We start from the raw sequence: 14,001 nt of genomic DNA, 5'->3' as shown, positions 1-14,001 counted from the left end.
CTGCTATATATGCTTTACTAATAAGCAAGTTTTATATTCGATTTTAAGCGGTGCTTATTTAGTAGTTAATTTAGTAAGCTCTACGCCATTAACGTGCTTAGGAAGCTGCTTAATAGTAGCAGGTCCTGTATAGCCGAGAATTTTGTGCCATTTGGTAGCTATAGCTCTGACTAGTTTACGGGCCATTCTGCTTAGCTAATATCTTCCTATTAAGAAGGTCGATTAATTAGTTAAATCTAGGGTAGACTCTCTGTACATTAGTGCCCAGTGGCCCCCTAGTTATCTCGCATAGCATACTATTTCGCTAGTTACTAGACGGTATAGCAAGTTTCGTCCTAAGTCGAAATGGATATCGTTATTAGTAGCTCTTAAAAGTGCTACAATATTTGTAAAAAAGGTAGGTGCTAGTGCTATATAGAATAGCTTCATTTTTGACTTCCTAGTAGGTGTATTAATAGTAATAGTTACTATTTTATAGGCTTAAATCTTTTTAAAATTTCCGCTAGTAATTAGGTAGTCGTCTTCTGCTACTAGGTATAAGAAGGTAAAGTCATCCTTATTATTATAAACGTGTGTATCTATACTAGGGTTAAGTATCTAGGTGTTCTAAAGCTTAAAAGGAATTTAACTAGTACTAAATATAGTAGCATAGCTAGTTGGTGTAGTAAAAGCTGGGGTTTTAGAATTAAAATTAATTGTAGATTCTGTATTCTAATTATTCTCCTTTACTTTCTATTCTCTTCTTTAAATCTATTCAACTATTTGTTTGATTTAAGGTGTAGATAAAATCGTCTTATCTACTTTCTTTTAGATATCTGCCCTTAGTCTCCACCCTTAAGGGCGCCTATGCTTAACGATGTAGTAGTATTTATTAAATTAATATATGAGGCCGTATATACATTCCTTATTCCATCTCAAATTAAAATTAAAATTGCTGTTAGAGTCTAAATTGGAATTAGAATTGCCTTAAAGGGTTGCAAATGCGGAGCTATTGGCAGTTATAGATACTGCTTGCTACTACATACAGTAGTACTCCTTAAATTCCTTAATAAGATTAATAATAAATAGGGCAGGTTTGTCCTTCTATTCCTTACAAATAAGGTCTACTTCTAGAGCTTCTATAAAGCTAGAAGAGATGGATTTAATAGCTTAAACAAAGTTATAGTGTGGCCTAAATCCCTATACGTTTAGTAGCTCTAATTGTTCTACTAGCTTATAGATATTCCTCTAACTATTTAGCCATTTATTAATACTCTGCTTTTTATTATAGGCTTTAAGAGCCGTATATTAATTAAGGACGTCGTGCTTTTAACCTAAGGTAGTAGGGGCTAGTACAGCCTTAAGTGCTTGAAGCCGTTTGTGTACCGTGTCGAGGCCGTTAATAAGTAGAAGGTAGGCTGCCGATATTGATTAAACGATATAGTTGCTAATATTGCTTATGGCCTGTTTTAGCTTCTGATATACGCGGAGATCATCTTTGTATTTAGTGTAGATTTAATTATAGGCTGTAAGCTACTTCTGGTCTAGCTGGGCTATCGATGTAGTATTAGGAAGTACGTCCATAAGTATAGGTCGATGCGGTGGTTTAAGCTTTAGAAGCTTATCTTTTGTCTTAGATAGGTTAATATACTGCCATACCCTATTAGTTTTAGCAGTATCTTAAACAACAAAGAACCATTAAATCCAGTTAGGTGGCTTGTTAAGGATAAGGTTAATTTTAGACAAAGATTCGTTCGTATTAGTTATTATTTTAGAGTTTTAATTAGTTAGGTAGGGTCTAGGTTAGGGTCTAGCTAATATTAAAGCTAAACCTTATTTTAACGTTCCGAGCTCTTAATTTAATTTATTAGCTCGTTCGTTAATTAGGTTCGATCGTCCGTTAGCGTTAATTATTTATTTATTTAATAGGTAAAGAAGCTCAAGACACTGCAAAGGTAGAAGTAGTGACTTCTTAAATGAGGTAGTATTTAATTGGTTAGTAGGTAGTGCAATCTAGGCTTATAACTGTAATAGTGCAGTGTGGGAGAATTAAGTAAACAACTTAATTGTAAAGCTATGGAAATTAGGTGTACTATATACACGAAATACGTAGCAAAGGTTGGCGGAGACGCGGACTATAATTTATAACTGTTACCTAATTAGCCACTAGGTTAACATTGCCACTTAGTTGGTAATAGGTAATGAGTAGGTAATAGAAATAAGTAGTAAAACATACGATAATAAAAGACAGGGTGGTGAGTTATAAGGTAGTATCTAACATGATACCTATTATCGGTTATATCTTATCTAGTAATAGGATCTCTTAATTTTAGTAACTTTATAATAAAGTCCTATAATATAACCTCCTATAATCTCTCTAGTATTTTAATAGGTTATAGCTCTCTATATAGCTTATGCCTTATTAGTTTATTTCTTTAGCAATTTAGATATTTCTTTATAACTTATCTCGCTAGTCCCTAGATATTATTAATAATATACTCCTCTTAGAGTCTTAATACTAAGCCTATAGCTCTATTATGTCCTTATATTAATCCCTTATAAAATAACTTAATAAATTCTCTTATAATATTTCTTGGTATATATATTACTTTTTAGTTTTTATACTACTCTAAGTCTAGATTCTTTACCTATATATCTTAGATTTTTTATAACTAGTTACTCTCTAGTAATTTATAGGTCTAACTAATTTCTCTTATTGCTGCGATTTTCGGATAATTATATCTAATTAATTCGTCTATGTCTTTTCGCAGTAAAGCCCCTAATGGCTTTTTATTGTTTTATAGTTTAGCCTTTCTACTTAGAGCATCCGCTTATATATTATCTATACCCTTAATATACTAGATCTTAAAATAGTATTCTATAAGCATTTCTACCCATTTAACTTATCTCTAGTTAAGTTCTTTTATTATTAGAAACCCTATTAGGTTCTTATAATCCATTTTAACTATAAATAGTTTCTCTATACCTTATAAGTATGCTCTCTATTTTTATAGTACTATAACTATACCTAATAACTTCTTATTATAGATATTATAGTTTAGTTCTAGTAGTATTATCTTTTAACTATAGTATACTACTAGGTGCTATCTATCTTTATATCTTTATAGAAAGTATACCCCTAGTATAAAGTCTAATATATTTATTTTAACCACTATCTCTAGTTTTAGTTAGTAGATTTTAAGAATTAGGTTTTAAGTAAATAACTTTTTAACCTCCTTAAATAGTTTCCTCTATTCTTCTCCTTATACCTAAGGTTCTTTTTTCTTTATTAACCTTATAAATAGCTTAATATCCTTTAACTATTAAGCTATAAACCTTCTATAGTAATTATAAAACCCTAGAAATAACCTTAACTATATAATATTCTCTAGTTCTTACCAATTTACTATAGCCTTAATTTTCTTTAGATCTATGTTAAGTTGGCTTAGTTTAATAATAAATCTAATAAAATCTGTCTTCTTAGTAAAGAACTTGTATTTTTTAATTGCTACTAGTATCTATTCTTTATATAGTCTTTTTAAAACCTATTTAACGTGTTTTCCGTGCTCTTCCTTACTTATTAAGTAGATAATAATATTATTAAGGTATACTATAATAAATTTATCCAAGTATTCTCTTAATATATTATTAATACGTTTCTAAAATATTACTAACGTATTTATAAGCCCAAACTATATTACTAATAGTTTATATAGTCCTTCCTTTAATCTAAAGGCTACTTTCTATTTATTACCTTCCTTCATTTTAATTTAATAGTACGCCTATCTTAGATCTATCTTTATAAAGATTTATATATTACTAATCCTATCTTAAATTTCGCTAATTAAGGGTAAAGGATACCTATTCTTCCTAATAATGCTATTTAACTATTTATAGTTAATGCATAACCTAAGTTTCCCGTTTTTCTTTAGTATAAATAGTACTGGATAACCCGCTAATAATTATAATAGTCTAATGTATCCCTTTTATAAGTTCTTCTAGATAAACTCCTTTAGTGCTCTCCCTTCTTCCTTAGTAAGCTTATAGATTGGAAAAAACCTTAGACTTATTTCTAGTTTTAATTCTATCTTATAGTTCTATACTATATATTCTAACAGCTTTTTACTTTCTAGTAACTATAGTTTTTTGCCGTACTTATAGTATCTCTTTAGTACGTAACTTAGTCCTTTATCTATTTCTTTATAGGTTGTCCCTATTTAGTACTATACTATCTTAGCTTATTATCGCATCTTACGGCGTTAAATATCTTTAATATTAATCTAACCTATAACCTAATTAATCCTCAGATTGTATTTCTATAACTAAGGCATTTCTAATACTACCTTATTATTCCCTAATAGTAATATATTAAAAGACATCTCGATTTATCTCCCTTTAATAGTTATCTAAATAGGTCCTATTTTAAGATTAATAATACCTCCTTTATAGGCTATTAGATTTCCTAAAATTGTAACTAGTAGATAAGGGTGCTCTTTTTATCTATATAGTAGCCCTATTCTTTTAACTATTACTAGTAAAATATAGTTCCTTATTACTCTACTATCTACTAATACTTTGAACTGCTAATCTTGCTATTTAACTTATAGATTTAGGTATTATCCTTAAATTTCTTTAAGGGTTTAAGGCTCTACTATTAGCTCCCTTTAGTCCTATAGGCCTCTATTTTTCCTAACTATTAGTTACTAGATCCTTATATACTTAACTTATTCTTTAGCTAATACTTTATTTACTTTTTATCCTTAATATACTATAAATATATATTTTTTAGGTATTCCTACTACTATTATCTATCTAAGCATTTTTCCATAAGGAATCTTTTTAGTTAAAGTATTAAGTCTCCTAACTCTTAAACTTCTACTAGATACTAGCTATATATATACTTAGTATTTTTATACTATTACTTATCTAGCGCCTAATATATTCTTATAGAGTATTTCTAGTTCTTTTCTTTTGGATTTTTGTGTATCTTATATATATTGTCTATATATATAATCTATGCCAATATATAATATGCTAGGTATTTTAGGTTAACTCTTAGTTCGTTTTTATCCTTAAGTTTAAACCTCTATTATGCTAATCTAAACGTTATAACTTTATTTATAGGTACTAAGATATATCTTTTACTTCTCTAGTCCTCTAATTATTATTCTAGATCCTTTAATATTATAATTAAGGCTCCCTTAATATAATTTATTGCTTTTTCCATAATTAGGTAGTCCTAGATAACTCTCTCGTTTAACTATATATAGAAATCTTCCTACTTATTATTATGTCTTTGCCTATACCACTTTTAGTATAGCTGTTAGAGTATATATAGTTTGTCTATAAGGAAGTATCTCCTTATTACTATATTATAACAGCCCTTTATATACCGTTTCTCGAACCTAGTTAAAATCCTTAAATCCTTTTTATTTTCTAGTTTAGTAAGCCACTTAACTCTTAGTATACCTACTTTCGGCCTATTAGTAATTCTTTATACTAGTACTCTGTCTTATATATAACCTAGTATACTAGATCCTATATTTAGTTTCTATCCTTACTATATAAGGATTCTTACTTTAAACTTATCTATAGTTTCTTATTTCTTACGTCTCGTAATTAAATCCTTAAAGTTCTCTTACATCTTAATTATAATATTAACTTTTTTAGAGGACGCCCCGTAGGAAGACCCCTATGGACAGCGACAGTAGGCTCAAGACCAGGACAATTAAGAATTAGACTCAATGCGGCAAATATAACATTCGCAGCCGACCCACAAAGGGCATATAGCCGACCAATAAGAATAGGGGAAGAACTGGTGATAATAATAGATTTAGATATAGAAGCGCTAACAGGAACACAAGACACGGGAATAGAAAGCTCTATACAAAATGAGTAGTAACTAGGGTGTAGATACAAGAGACAGAAGCTCTAAATATCCTAGAGAAAGTGGAAACAGAAGAAGTAAGGAACGAAGAAGAGTCGAAGGACCCTCGCCGGGGGTCCGCTACCTATCTATTATATAGTATAACTGCGGCAATACAAACCACCGCCTCGCAAGGCCCCTACTAGACAGTCTAGACCTAGAGAAACACTATATCCTTGCTATACAAGAGCCGTATTATAATACCTTCATATAATTGACATACTGCCCCCGAGGATTCTAGCTCCTATACGAACTAAAAGCAGCTACACGCGTGTGCTTTATGATTAGCAAGGCTATCAGCCTATCCTTATAGTTATGGCAGGCAGTTAACCTAGATATTGCAGTTATAATAATCCAAATATATAGGGGACCGGTATAAATTATTAATATATATAACCCTAGGGTCGAAGGGGTCCTATAAATAGAGAATATTATATTAGTAATAAGCTTACTAGAAACCGAAGGTATAGAGTTTATCCTATTAGGAGATATAAACCTCTACCACCTACGGTGGGGGGGTATCTATATTGCTGTAGATTAACAGTTAGAGTGCCTACTAAGAGCTATAGATATCTGGGGCCTTAAGCTAGCTACCCCTTTAGGAGTAATTATATGGCAACGAGGCACCGCTAGAAGTATAATTGACCTTATATTTATGGACGAAGGCCTATACTAGAGACTTAAAAGGTATAACCCTAAAGAAGAATGGGCACTTACCCTAGACTATATCCCTATTTAGATATAGCTAAACCTAGATACTAAAGCGTAACTAAATAGAAAAAGATACGCAATAAGGAAGCTTAAGATAGATAGTTTTCTTAATGCAGTTAAATAATAACTCTAAGACCTAGAAGAAATCCACCTAATACCAAACAAGTGAGGCTTATTGGCTACCCCTAAGGAAATCGACCGAAGACTAGAAAGAATCTAGGTAGCAATTAAAAATGGGCTGGAAGAGCACTGCCCGATCTTAAAACCGGGCCCCTATACGCGACACGCATAGTCTATACAATGCGCAGTTCTAGTTACTAGCTAATAATAAGCAAGAAGGAAATATATAAGTAGCTATAACCCTAAAGACGAGAGATAATATAAAGACATAAGAAACCAGCTAAAGAATACCCTAAAAAAAGAAGTAAGGAATAACTAGAGACGGTTTATAAACGAGTATACTTTTAACTTAAGCCTCCCCTATAATAAGGGCCTTGGCCATCGAAAACGGACTCTACACCTGTACGTGGTGACGGCTACAAACCTAGGTCTTTGAAGTTCAGACCCAGAGCCAACGCAAAGACGTTGTATAGCGTGCGGACAGGACCTAGTGGTGGTTATAGGCGTTAAGGGCGGTAGTGAAAAATTTTTGGATGGTGAGATCTTGAAAACCACTACTGTTAGCCCTCTACAATACGACGACTACTACTATTCTCCTATCTGGGGCACCTATACGATCTAATGTGGATATATAGCACTTAATAAACATCCCTAAACCTTAACTAAAAGTATTAACGACCTTATATTAACGAACGAACGCGCGTATAAATAAATAAACGAATAAGTAAATATACGGCCCCTCCTAACCCCTAGGGCGATCGCCCGCGAAGTATACAGTTACTCACCGTCTTACTACCAAATACTACCTAGCAGCCTAGATTGCGACCTACGGTTTTCCTCATTGTCTTCTTTTAACGGAGTGGTGACCCTTAGGAAGGGCCTAGCTGGGGCCTAGGCATAAAAGATACCTAAATATAATATATCCCGCTCGCTTATTAGTATTACAGTAGTTAGAACGGATAAATCCCCCTTACGCCTTCGGTGGCTCTAGGGGGGGAGAGGCAAGGCGTATATAGCAACGCAATGGTTATAGGAGATAGTATACAGGGGGTAGTTAAGATATGGGAAACGACCGTACGGCAATTAATTAGCAAGGCCTAGCTAGGACGTAGTAAACCCTAGCTTTAGATAAGCTAGAGAAGGAAGTAGTGGTTCCTAAGGAGTTCAAACATCTAAGGAGGATAGGACGTAGCCATAGGCCCGTAGGGCCGCCGCTACAGACGGACATGGCAAATCGGGGTTTTTCATCCTACTGAGGTGGCTCATAGGGTTTTTCCTCCCCCCTAGCAGCAAGGGTTTTTTCCCGTCAATATTACTTTTCCCTTATATACGGAGTAGTCTGCGTAGGGCTAGATAGCATCCGTATCAGACGTTAATTAAAGAAGAATTATTATTATTAATAAGGGCCTTTGGGCTATAATAAAATAGGTAAAGAAAAAGGTAGGGCGCCTAGTAGAAGACCTACACTTACTACCCCTATAAAGAGTAGGAGAATTATAGGCTATAAATAATAATGATAAGAAGGTAAAGATCCTTATAAAAAGGTTCTTCCCCTAACCGGCTCTAGTAGACCTTAGTAATATCACGGGTGAAATACTAGTAACTCGCCTATGGGTCGACAGCGATATAATAATAGAGGAAATGGCTAGAACTATTAGCCGCCTTTTAAATAATATAGCACTAGGACTAAATGGGATTCTAAATAAGGCCCTAAAAACCTGTGGGCCACTTATAGCACCTTAGCTTATAGATGTAGCTAGAGTATACTTTGCTATAGGCTACTACCCGCGACTTGGAAGATCTATAACGATGGTTGTCCTATAAAAAGAAGGTAAAGCAGATTACTTAATCCTAGGAAGCTACCGCCCTATTGCCTTAGAAAACACCCTTAGCAAGATCTTAGAAAGGGTAATAGCGGAACGCATGGCAGATACGGTAGAGGAATACGCCCTACTACTACAAAGCTAAATAGGGGCAAGAAAGAACCGCTTAACACTATTAGCACTTACGCTACTCGCTACTACTATTAAATCTGTATAGGCGATGCGAAAGGACTTCGTAGTATTAATGCTTAGCCTAGACATTAGTGGTACCTATAATAATATACCCCACAAGCGTCTCCTATATATCCTTAGGGTAAAGGGCTTCCTAGAATAGATTATATAATTTATCTAAGGGTTTATAGGCCAGAAAGAAACATTACTGGTCTTTAGCGGATACTAGAGCCCCCCTATTGTAGTTGCAACAGGAATACTATAAGGATTACCCCTCTTGCCTATACTCTTCCTTTTCTTTATAAGCAACCTACTTAACTTCTTTAAGGAAGGGGCGACCTAGGGGATAGGCTTTATTGATAATATAAACCTAATTATATACGGGCCAATAGCCGTAGAGAATTGTAGAATACTAGAGAAAGCCTATAATACTTATATAGAATGGGCAAAACGTTATAGAGTTTAATTCTTACTAGAGAAATACTAGCTAATCTATTTTATAAGAAAACGTAACTAATTTATAGATCTCTAGTATACAATTCGCATTTAAGGCTTTAGGGGTTAACTAGTTTAGGGCCTAAGGGTATTAGGAGTATAGGTAGATAGTAAGCTCTGGTAGAGCGTATATACGGCGTAAGCGGCCCGTAAAGGCTAAGTATAGTTCATTGCTTTATCTAGGATTGTTAATTCTATATAGGGTCCATGCTTCTAGAGGTTACGCCTACTATATATAGCAGTCGTTCGGCCAACTATAATATATAGATCCAGTGTTTGGGCCATTGGAGAAACTAAGAAGGGCCCCCCTAAATTACTCCTTAAACTACTTCAAAAGGTCCAAATAGCCTGCCTCTGGAGTATTATAGGCGGGTATAAGCGAACGGCTATAGTACTGCTTAAGAAGGAATCTAATATTCCCCCCCTATAGTTATATATTAAAGCCGCTATAATATAAAGGACGTAAAATAAACGTAACTCTAATGTTATAAAGTATATTAAGACACGCCTAAGTAAACTATAAAGGGACCCTAGGGTGCCCTATAAAAGAATAAACTAACAACCCCAAAGTAGGGAAGAGATATTAGAGAAATAGGTAAAGAAAGCAGAAGAAAAATGGTGCCGCTTTAGGGCCCAGGCCCATATAAAGAAGGAAGAGAGACGCGTAAGAGGTTAGCAAAGACAATAGTAAAATAAAGAAAGGAGCTAAAGTAGAATATATAAGAACGCTAGGAAACTATCTACCGCAATATAATACTGGTTGGACTAACGCTAGAGAGGTAAATAGGAGTTAAAGGTACAGAGGCTGACTTAGGTAAGATAAACCCAAGCTATAGTATAGTTAACGCTATAGGGGGTAAATACTTAAGGGCTCCGAGAAGGCCTAATAAAGGCAGAAAATATAATAGCAACACTTTTAAGAATAGGAATAATAGGACTAAAAGATTGGCTTTACTGGGTGGGTGTTTTAGTAGGTAGCCTAAGATATAAATATAGCTGGCTAAGACAGATACCAAAACACGTAATACTGCTATACCCCCTATATACTAATTAAGAAATAATGCTCTTAGTAGCTAGTACAGAGAACTATAATATACTGCTTTTAATATAAAAAGGCCTTAAGGCGGTCACCTAGTGGCTTATTAGTTAAAATGTACTAAATTAGTTCCGGGTTTGTCACGGAACCCCACCGTAGGGGCCTCTATAGGAGAGCCCTGTGCTCTTATATACACCTCGCGTATAGCTTATATCAGTTACGCGTAGGTATATTACCTCCTTACGCCCTCGACCCTTATGATTAATCGCGTAACGTCTTGTAGACTCCTTAAATATATACGTCTTATAGCCACTGCCCCGTCCCGTGACATTACGTTGTGCCTTTTTACTACTAACACCTAGCCTACAACCAATTCTACGTCTTTATAATACTATAGGCGCTGCCAAAAGCAGCGTGCCTATAAGTTACCTCACTTTATACTTCTAAGGAACCTATAATAGTAAGATGATATTCCTTACTAGCTATTATATTAAACCCAAAGAACAATCCAATACCTATACTTAACCTACAACGCCAATTAATCCCAGGAGAATTCGATTTATTAGCCCTAGCCTTAACCCCTAAGGAGATAGATACCGACAATGTTTTATCTTTTATTAACTATACAACTACGGATAAGTAAGCGGAAGGGCTACTACCTATTAAAATTAAAATACGAGACGCCGAGACGTTTGTAAAAATGGTAGCACGAGAACCTAATAAATACTACCGCCTTCTATAGAACTACCACCTAAAGCTTATATAAGCCGAGATGCGTACTGCCTAAGATTACGATATTATCTAAGACCTATAAGCTCGCGAGGCGCTCGCCGATAATACGCGTTAAGAAACCAAAGATAACCTCTGCGTGTCTAAACGCAACGTCTAACAGTTAAAGAAGGCTAAGATTGTACTTATTGCTACGGTTACTAAAAGAGAAGGTATAATTAAATACCTATAATCTTAGCTTAATAAGCATATTTGTAATAACGCTAGATACCTCTTTACTGTATATAACGCCACTTAAGTCTCTACGCCCTTAGTAACTTTACCTACTTAACGCTTAATAGAGGGTTAGCGCCGAGCAGCCTTACCTAACGGGAACCCCTATTAAAGCGACGATAAAAGCTATAATAACTAAACTTAAGCTACTACCGTAGGGTCTAATATACATTACCCTAATCCCCTAGTTTTTTAGGGAGACCGTAAAGAATACAGCTACTAGAAGATGTAAATCTACAAGAAACTAACTTAGAGCGCCTACCTTTTTCCTACGGAAGATACTAAGATTGGCTACATTATCGGGCGAATAAAGGGTACACTATTTAATAGACTCTTTGCCCAATAGGAGACTAATAGCCCCTAGAAGTAGCAGTTCTACTAAGAAGTCCTTAATAATCTTAACCTAATATACCGCGACTATAACCTACTAGCCACTAACTAAGCTAAACTACGTGCCCTAAAGATAAGCCCCACTGAATTATTTAATGAGTTTTATGTTAAATTCTAGGAATATACCGGAGCCCTTGCCTGAGACGATACTAAAGACTAGGAAGATTTCCTTAAAAAAGTCACTTATCGCCTTAGTCACGCAGCCGCTAGCTATAACTATAATAATATTTATAATATGGTAGCAGCCATACAGAAGATTAAACGACGACTAAATTAGATCGCTACTGTAAACCTTTACCCAAAGACTTCCCTATAAAAGCCCTCTAGACCTACTAAACTACCGACGCCTATTACCCTAAGCAATACTACTGGTCCTAATATCGACCTTTTTATATTAACCTTCCCGTAGAAGCTACTAGATAGAGAATGCGAGCTACTTTAAAAGCTAAAGCGTTGCTATAGATATCGTTAAGAAGGCTGTTATAGCTATAGCCTAAACTGCCTAATAGCTAGGTTTAGCAGCTACTGCTTAATACCTAACCTAGTACCTTAAACACTAAATATATTACTATATGCCACTACCATATAAGATAAAGACGTAGTAATAGCGGTAGAGTTAGATACGGAAACGGAAAACGCTAAGTCCTAGCCCTAAGTCGTAGGTTGGGACGCCCTAATAATAAGGGGATCTATATATCGGCCTACTTAATAGATAACTTAGTAAAGATAAATAGACGGAAATAGATAGTTTTACCCGTAATAGGAACTACTACCAAAAAATAATATAAAAGCCGTTTTATAATTAATTACGGAGCTATTAATAAATTTATAGATACCTAATTTATGCGTACTTATAACTTACCTACCTTACCCCTTACTAAAGCCCGCGCCCTATAACTCGCTAACGGTAGTTATACCGCATAGAAGATTACCTATATAGCATAACTCTACCTAGATATAAATGGGCACCAGGAAGAACTTTAGGCCTATATTATACTACTTACTAACTACCCTATTATCCTTAGAATAAACTAGCTCAAATAACACAACCCCGCTATTAACTGGAAAAAGAGAGAAGTAACCTTTAACTTTAAATACTGTAAAGAAACCTGCCTAGGACATAGCCTAGCCGCCTCTATTTACTCCCCAGGATACTAACCTAAGGAACTCCTTATTACCCTACCTATAACCAACTACCACTATATAAGTGCCGCGGCCTTCTACCGCATAGCATATAGGAAAGGCTGGACCGTTACTATAGCCTCCTAATTATAACTATATAAGCTTAATAAAGAATAGGACTACGTCCTCTATAGTAATAGGATAGATATAGTTAACCTTTTAGAAAATAATGCCCTCGTAGAACTCTACGGACTTTTACCTTTAGACTTTAAGAAGTTTATAAAGCTTAAAAAAGGACTTACTAATAAGAAACTCCGTAAGCTCTTCCTTAAGAGATACTATAACTTTATTAATATGTGCTTACAAAAGAGCGTAGATATACTCCCCCTATATTAACCTAATAACTATGCCATTAATATTAAATAAGGAAAAACGCTACCCTATAAGAGACCCTACTTAATGTTAAAAGACAAACTTCTAGTTATTAAAAAGTATATTAACAAACACCTTAATAAAGGGTTTATTCGCCCTAGCATGTTCCTAGTAGCCGCCCCTATCCTCCTTACTAAGAAGCTAGGAGGAGGTATTTGATTCTACGTTAACTATAGAGGACTTAACGCTATTACGATTAAGAACTAATACCCTATACCGCTTATACGTGAGACTCTTAAGCGGCTTAGTTAAGCTAAAATCTATACTAAGCTTGATATTATCGCCACCTTTAACCGCCTCTAAATATAAAAAGGTGACGAATGGAAAACCGTATTTGTATTGCGCTTTAGCTAATTTAAATATACCGTTATGCCCTTTAGCGTATATAACGGCCCAGGCAGCTTCTAAAGCTATATTAATAACGCCTTACGGGACTACCTTAACGACTTCTGCTCTGCGTACCTAGATAATATACTTATTTATAGTAATAACCCTTCTAAGCATACTAAGCATGTTTAAAAGGTCCTATAGCGCCTTAGGGACGCAGGACTTTATATTAATTTAAAAAAGTGCGAATTCTTAGTTATAGAAGTAAAATACCTTAAACTAATTGTTACTACTAAGGGTGTCTATATAGACCCTAAGAAGGTATGTATAATTACCGAATGGTAAACCCCTAACTGCATTAAAGACGTATAAGCTTTCCTCAGTTTTGCTAACTTCTATTAAAAATTTATATACAACTTCTTGGGTGTTATAGCACTATTTATAGTAATAATGCGAATAAAGGGCCT

The sequence above is a fragment of the Cenococcum geophilum genome, assembly GCF_001692895.1.
Source record: "Cenococcum geophilum 1.58 unplaced genomic scaffold K441scaffold_59, whole genome shotgun sequence".
NCBI classification, from domain to species: Eukaryota; Fungi; Ascomycota; class Dothideomycetes; order Gloniales; family Gloniaceae; genus Cenococcum; species Cenococcum geophilum.
This window is presented reverse-complemented; position numbering follows the sequence as displayed.